Genomic DNA, 7,258 nt, shown 5'->3' with positions numbered 1-7,258 from the left:
ATATTCTTATCTTGTTACATCTGACTGCATTGCTTCTGGACCCTCATTGTGAGCACCTGTGAGAGATGAAGAGTAATGGTTCCCTGATACTTCACTGTTATAAATCCCTGTTGTAATGTGATTTGCTGAGCTCTGTTTATATATCATACAGATTTTGTTGGTGTTGGTGTTTTTTGTTTTGTTTTGTTTTGCTGCCAATGTCCTTTCTTAGAGGACAAGGGGCTGTGTTTCCCAAGAGGTCTCATGACCCTTATGTGTCCAGATTAAGAGTATGTGTCCCATTGCAGGGATATGTACCAAAGATGGAAAAGCTGGCTTAGATTGTTACCCTTTTTGCTCTGACATTCACTTCTTCCTTTCCTAGCATAATTCATGTTGACAGGTAAATCCTGATTGGGTCATGGTAGTCAGAAGATTAAAGGTCTTCATATTGCAGCAAGAAAATGTGGTGGCTGGGAGTTATGCTGGCAGATGGTCACGCCACATGCTCTAGGACAGATGTGGCCCAGAAAGGAGAGGGAAAAAAGATGAAACCTTCTTTGTCCCGTGTAGCTAGGGAAGAGGTATTTTTATGTGTTCTTATTGAGACCATTGAGAAACAAGTCCCTTGAACACGAGTCTGATTAGTCATCTCCCCTGATGCTTTCAAAATTATTAGTTTATGTCAGGACTTTTGCTTGAGTGTTTTTTGTTTCTTTGAGCCTCTGAGTAGTGCCACTTCTCCAGGGTTGCTGTCAGAGACCACGAGCTTCTGTAAAAATTGCCAAAGGCCAGTTGTAAAATAGAAAAAATACAGAGCAATTAGGAGACATCTTACTGAGAAGGTGCTGATGAACTTAATGATGCTGAGGGCATGTCAGAGATTTAATGCCATTTTTAACAAAAAAAAAAAAAAAATCAATTGACTGCAATGTGTGAGCTTTTACGTGAAAATCTGTAGAGGGAATATGGTGGTATGAAGCAACTGCAAACTCTAAAATCTCCCTTACCCACAGACTGTGACTATGGGGAAAAACTATGTAATATCTTAGTATTCTCAACAGAACAGCCAGTTGCAGAAAAGCAGCACAGTGGTTGAAAAATAGCTCTGCTGATATAAAGGACAGGATAGTGCCCATATGGAGAGAAGTGGTTCACCTGAGGTTTTCAGGATGTGTTTGGCAAATCTGTGCAAGGAGCCCAAGCAGTCTCATCTTATCAATATCATCTTTGTACAGACCAGAGACCAGGTGACCTGATGTCTGCAAAAGCATACTGAAAGCAAAGGTCCTACAGACAGGAAGGACTGTTGCATTCTTAACTCCTGAATGTGCCGCAAGGCCTTGACTGTATGATGTGAGGGGAAGGTCGTTGTGGGAGGAAGAGCAGGGGAGGAAGTCCTCCATACTCCTTTAGCTGATTCTACCATGAGGAAGCATGGACATTACTACATCGTTACTATATCATTGCTACATCATTACATTATCATGGTGAATCTGAAAATGCCTCCACTGGACCTCCACTTCTTTCAGAAAATCCTCCAGCAGGTCTCTGAGGAAGCCTCAAGTACAAAGTGACAACAGTAAGGATAAGCTGGCTCCAGGGATCCTGTGCCTTGCAGACAGTATGGTCTTTAGAGTAGACTCTCCCATTGGGAAATGTGTTCATGAAAAGGGGCTAGTCAGGAATGTGAAGGACAGGGCAGCCTTGGCTGCAGTGACCACGAGATAGTGAAAAATCCTGTAAAGCCCATGCTGAGCAAAACATAAGAACACAGTCCTCAACTTAAGGAGAGCAGACTTTAACATTTTCAGGGCTCTGCTTGGAAGAATTCCAAGACATGCAGGTGGCCATGGATGGAAGAAAGATCCATGACAGTTGTTATATGAGGGCCACCTCCCTGAAGTTTAAGCAATGTCTATCCTGACAAGCACAAAATGAAACAAGGGCAACAGGAGACCTGCATGCATAAGTAAGGAACCCCTGACTGAACTCTAGAAATATACAAGAGATGGAAGTAGATGCAGACAAGTCAGGAGGGTTATAGAAATGCTGCCTGATTGTATAGGGATGGGGTCAGAAAATCTAAAACCCACCTGGAGATGAATTTGGAAGTGAAAGGCAAAAGAAAGAAAAGAAAGGCCTGCTGCAAGTACATGAGAAAAAAAAAAGAAAAAAAGAAAAAAGAGTAGGGGAAATTCCACTCTCCTGCTAAACAGAGTAAAGACTCAGAAGTGCATAGAAAAGACTGAGGTATTCAATGACTTCTCTGCTCCAGGAATGGCAGACCCTTAGGATAAGAAGGGACGCCTGCAGCAATGAAGATTTACCCTTGGTGGAGGAGGATCAGGTTAAAGAGCACTTAAACTGGATCTGCAGGTCCATGAGGCCTGACAGGATGCACACACAAATGCTGGGGAGCTGTCTGATGTCACTGCAAGGAGACTCAGTAATCTCTGAAAAGTCCGGGTGAATGGGAGAGGTTCCTGACGACTGGAAGAAGGTGAATGTCACTCCCATAATTAAGAAGGGCAAGAAGAAGGATCCAGTGAATAATGTGAACATTTTCATCAGAAGAAACACCACTGGAAAACTCAAAAAGGAGTCCACAAATACGCTTTACCATGCATTCTTTTAAAGAAAGGGGTTGCAACTTTAAAAAAAATACATTGTCATGACTCCTGCTTCAGAACCTTCCCCAAACTCTAGGTGGAAGCTGTTCAGGTTGTTGGAAGAATTGTTGGTACTGACCTCTTGGATAACTCAAGTTAAAGCAACATGCACATAGCCTCAGACACAGAAAAAATATATATTATTTTGTGTTACTTGCACCGGTAACACTGTTTCATGGCACTCATACTATATGTTGGTATATACTACTTTAATTAAGTAGCATATATTTTATGTGCACATTCTATATACATGTAATATATAAAAAGCTTTGATACATACACAGACTATGGTACACTATATATGTGTATTATTTCCTATAAGAAATATATACAGTATCTCTTATACTGTATCTCTTATATGATCACTGTATTTTTCATGCTTTAGCAAGCCTTGCTCAGCACAGTCATATCACTCTAAATACCTTTATGATCAGTTTGCTTTTGAAGCTTTCAATTTCCACATATAAACTAGCTGACAGCCTGCTGGGAAGAAGTTGATATGCATGTACTTGCCCACCTATTAATGATATTAAAGAACAAAAATGTGTAAAATATTTAGATTAAATATGTACCTTCTACTTTTTTTTCTTTTTTTTTTCTTTTCTTTTTTTTTTTTTTTTTTTTTTTTTTTTTTTTTTTTTATTAAATCTAACTTGGTGAAAGCCTAAATTAAATTAAACAAGAAAGAAAAAGAAAATATTAAATATTGAATTGGACACACTCAAGCACAAGTAGCTTCAAATTCTAGTTATAGGCAGCAGTCTTGTCTTTCTCCATCATACATGAGCACAAATTAAAGGAAGGAAAGGCGCACACAGATGATATGATCTCTCTGAAGATAGATAGAATAACATTGAATGTTACATAGCATCAGCCTTTAGCAATGCTAATGAAGGGAAGTTTCATTTTAACCATTTCTAGGATGTCTGTTTTTCGTGCAAAACATTCTTCCCACACAAATTAAGGTCAAGATAAAAGGTTCATATAAAAGAGAAATAGAATTCAAATCTGTCTTTCTCTAAAAATTCAGTCCAAATGTTTTGACTAATTTAATGACAAGATCCATACCATGAGCTCAGTTACCATGTAATAAGGCATTGAAGTGTTATTTGTGCCAAATCAGGTTGGATGTGGTCTGTGAGCTTGGACAACAGGGTGAGGAAAACACATGAAAGGTATTGATTGGTATTGATTGGGCCGTGTGTAAATGCTCGTACTTGTTGACTGTGCTACAGGACAAGCTACAATACTTTCAAGTCAGGAACGAGATCATAACATTTTTGTATGTACTTTCGAAGATGGCATACAGAACTGACTTAAAGATGTTGTTCAGGACAGCCATTAATTTGGAGATTCTAAAAAACTTAAAAAAATCTTAACAATAAGGTTAGTTTAATTCTGGAGAATGTGTTGTGTGTGAAAGAGAAATAGAGAAAAAGAAAGCTTGAACAATTTCAAGGCTAGGTTCAGGAAGTCCAAAAAGTTTGTCTCACCATTTTACTTGATTCAGATGAAATATCACTCCTAAACCAGCCTTGTCTACATTTTTGTGAATCAAATAGCTTGCCATGTAAATGGTGACCAGATACAGCTATTGAAATTGCCCTGTCTTTGGCTGTCTTTTTTAAAGGTAAAAGTGCAAGAAATCATGGGTTGAGAGAAAGACTTTGGGTAACTCTGATGTGTACCTCAAGAGGATTTGATTTTGAGTGAGAATAGCCAATGCTTTGAATTGCATGATATTTGTTTGCTATATAATACCATATGTCATCACTACTGCTATAGGCCATATCAACAGTAATACAGTAAGAGTTGCCCAGATTAATGAAGAATGAATTTTTATGGAACTGAGCAAAGCACAGCAATAATAAAACCAGACAAGCAGTGATAAAACTGGGCAAGTGATGGAACCAAAACTGGCTACAGTGTGCAACAGTGCATCACCACACACCATCTCTCCTGCCATGAAGGACTGTAATGACATATGGAGTCCAAAGTCATAGATCAAATGAACTCAGTGGACATTTTATAGGTATGGCCCATAGACTAGGACTATCTGTGTGTATATATCAAAAGACAGGAAAGATGGTGGTGATTAATTGGGATGCGCTGGAAAGTGTGGGTCCTGAGCATGATTTTGATGGTATAGAATAAGGAGTGGATATTGTCCTCATTTTCACTGGGATAGAGTTAATTTTCTTCCTAGTGGCTGGCATGGTATTGTGTTTTGGATTTAGAATGAGAATAACATTGATAACACCTGATGCTTTAATTGTTGCAGAGCAGAGCTTGCACAGAGCCCAGGACTTTCCAGTTCCTGGTGCCGCTGTGCCAGTGAGGAGGCTGGAGGTGGGCTGGGAGCTGGGAGGGGACACAGACAGGACAGCTGCCCCAGACTGGCCAAAGGGGTATTCCATACCATATAGCATCGTGCTCAGCAATAAAAGCTGAAAGAGGGGAAAGAAAGGAGGAATTGGAACAATGCCATTTCTCTTCCCAAGAAACCAGTACACATTACTGGAAGTGGCTGAACACCTGTCCATTGATGGGAAGCAGTGAATTAACTCCTTGTTTTGCTTTGCTTGTGTGTGCGTTTTTTGCTTTACCTAGTTAACTGTCTTTATTTCAACCCATGAGTTCTTGCACTTTTACCTTTCTGATTCTCTCCCCCATAGCATCTGGGTAGAGTGAGTGAGCAGCTGCGTGGTACTTAGCTGCCTGCTGGGATTAAACAACAACAGAAATCCAGTGCTTTCTATTGCAGCTGATGTGATCAGTCTCAGTTTTGGAAGCATCAGTGTAGACAACCAAGCACCAAGCAAGGTGTGAGGATCCCAGATGTCAATGCATCACAAATCTCTGACAGGGTTGTAAAAAGTCATGAACACAAATTCATTACAGGTAAAATAGTTGTGGCTCATATTTACATCGCTAGGTTTGAGACAGAAGGCAAATTTGCTGGATCAAGTATTTGCTGGAGTTCATTCATTCAGTTCCTGCTAAATATCTGAAAAACACACTTTATAATAGGAAAGCTGACAAGGTCTTAATTAGCACAGCAGAGCTGGGTACTGCAGCAATAAATTATATCCCCACTCAATTTCAAAGACAGGAGAAGCAGCTTTGTGTCCTGTGTGTATGCATTAGCTGTTGGTACCTTAATGTTTATTGATGGCAACTATTGCAAAACAGCACCCACAGCACCTGTAACACAGCCAGCAAGTGTCTCTGCTTTAGATGGAGCTCTGCAAAGGCTCTGGTTTATTGTACTCTTATTTTCTTTGATGCATACATGTTGTATTTTCCTGTTTTATTTTTCCTGTAAAAGCAGAGAAACATTGTTGTTCCAATGGTGTCAGAAGGAACTGAGGGAAACAATTTAGTCTGGGCTGTTTCTGGGTACTGGGGGCTAAGGGCTGTACATAAAGTGTCAGTGTAGTTCCCACTCAGGAGCTCGCTGGCTAAGTAGAATAGGATTTACAACAGAAAACATAAGAAAACATAAGAAAACAGAAAACAGGTAGCCTGAAGTTCAGGCTACCACAGAGTTCTCCAAATGCTTTCCTCCACCTGATTCTCATTTCAATAAGGCCTGTTTACCTTGGTTTGATAGCATTGTTTATTTTACCGTGGGATGTTTTCGGATCCCAGGCATTAGTCACAGCCATGTTGAGACACTCCTAAAACTGTTGCCTGACAGAGCAACAGCAGAGTCTCTATCACCAAACGTGACTATGGACCAGCACTAAGACAAGATCTACAGAGGACAGAAATCCTTTGACCAAATTGGGTCAGTATTGCTGCCAGGAAGGGGGGAAAGTCCCAATCCTCATCTAGTACTAGTCCACTGTGTTGGATCTTTGTCACTGACAGCTCCTTTGATGAAGCTGCCTCCTCTTTAGGGATCTTTAATATCATATATTGCTTTCTCTTCCTTAACAGGCTTCCTAGAAAAGTTCAGTGCATCTATACAAACTACAGTAATAAGGCTGATTAAAGCTTTAACGCATTTCTCGACTCCTACTCCCACCCTCATAGCTGTGAAAATAGTCATTTTTCAGAATGAAAAATGTCAATAATCAGCAGTAGAACTGGTTCTGGCAACAATTCAGTTTCTACGACCTCGGTCCCAGTTTGCAGATTAACATCTGCTTGAGAGAGATGGGATCTTCCTCTCTAAACAAAACAAAGATATTTTCACCAATACGATGGCTGAAATCATTAAAAGGGATTTGGAATCATAGAATCATAAAATATTCAAGCTGGAATGGACCTACAAGGATCATCAAGTCCAACTCTTGGGTTCCCAAGGAACCACCCAAAAAACAAAACAAAACAAAACAAACAAACAAAAACAAAAACAAGCAGCCTATCATGTGTTTGCATGTGTTGATGTGTTGTCCAAATGCTTCCTGAACTCCAGCAGTATCAATGCTATGAACACTGCCCTGGGGAGCCTGTTCCATTGCCCTACCACCCTCTTGGTGAAAAACCTTTTCCTGATACCAGGTCTGAGCCTCCCCTGTCACAGCTTAAAGCCATTTCCTTGGGTCCTATCACTGGTCACCAGAGATCAGAGATCAGTGCGTCTCTTCTTCTCTGGACAG

Source organism: Anas acuta, chromosome Z (assembly GCF_963932015.1).
Source record: "Anas acuta chromosome Z, bAnaAcu1.1, whole genome shotgun sequence".
Classification (NCBI taxonomy): domain Eukaryota; kingdom Metazoa; phylum Chordata; class Aves; order Anseriformes; family Anatidae; genus Anas; species Anas acuta.
The sequence above is the reverse complement of the archived record's forward strand: the minus strand, read 5'-3'. Positions refer to the sequence as shown.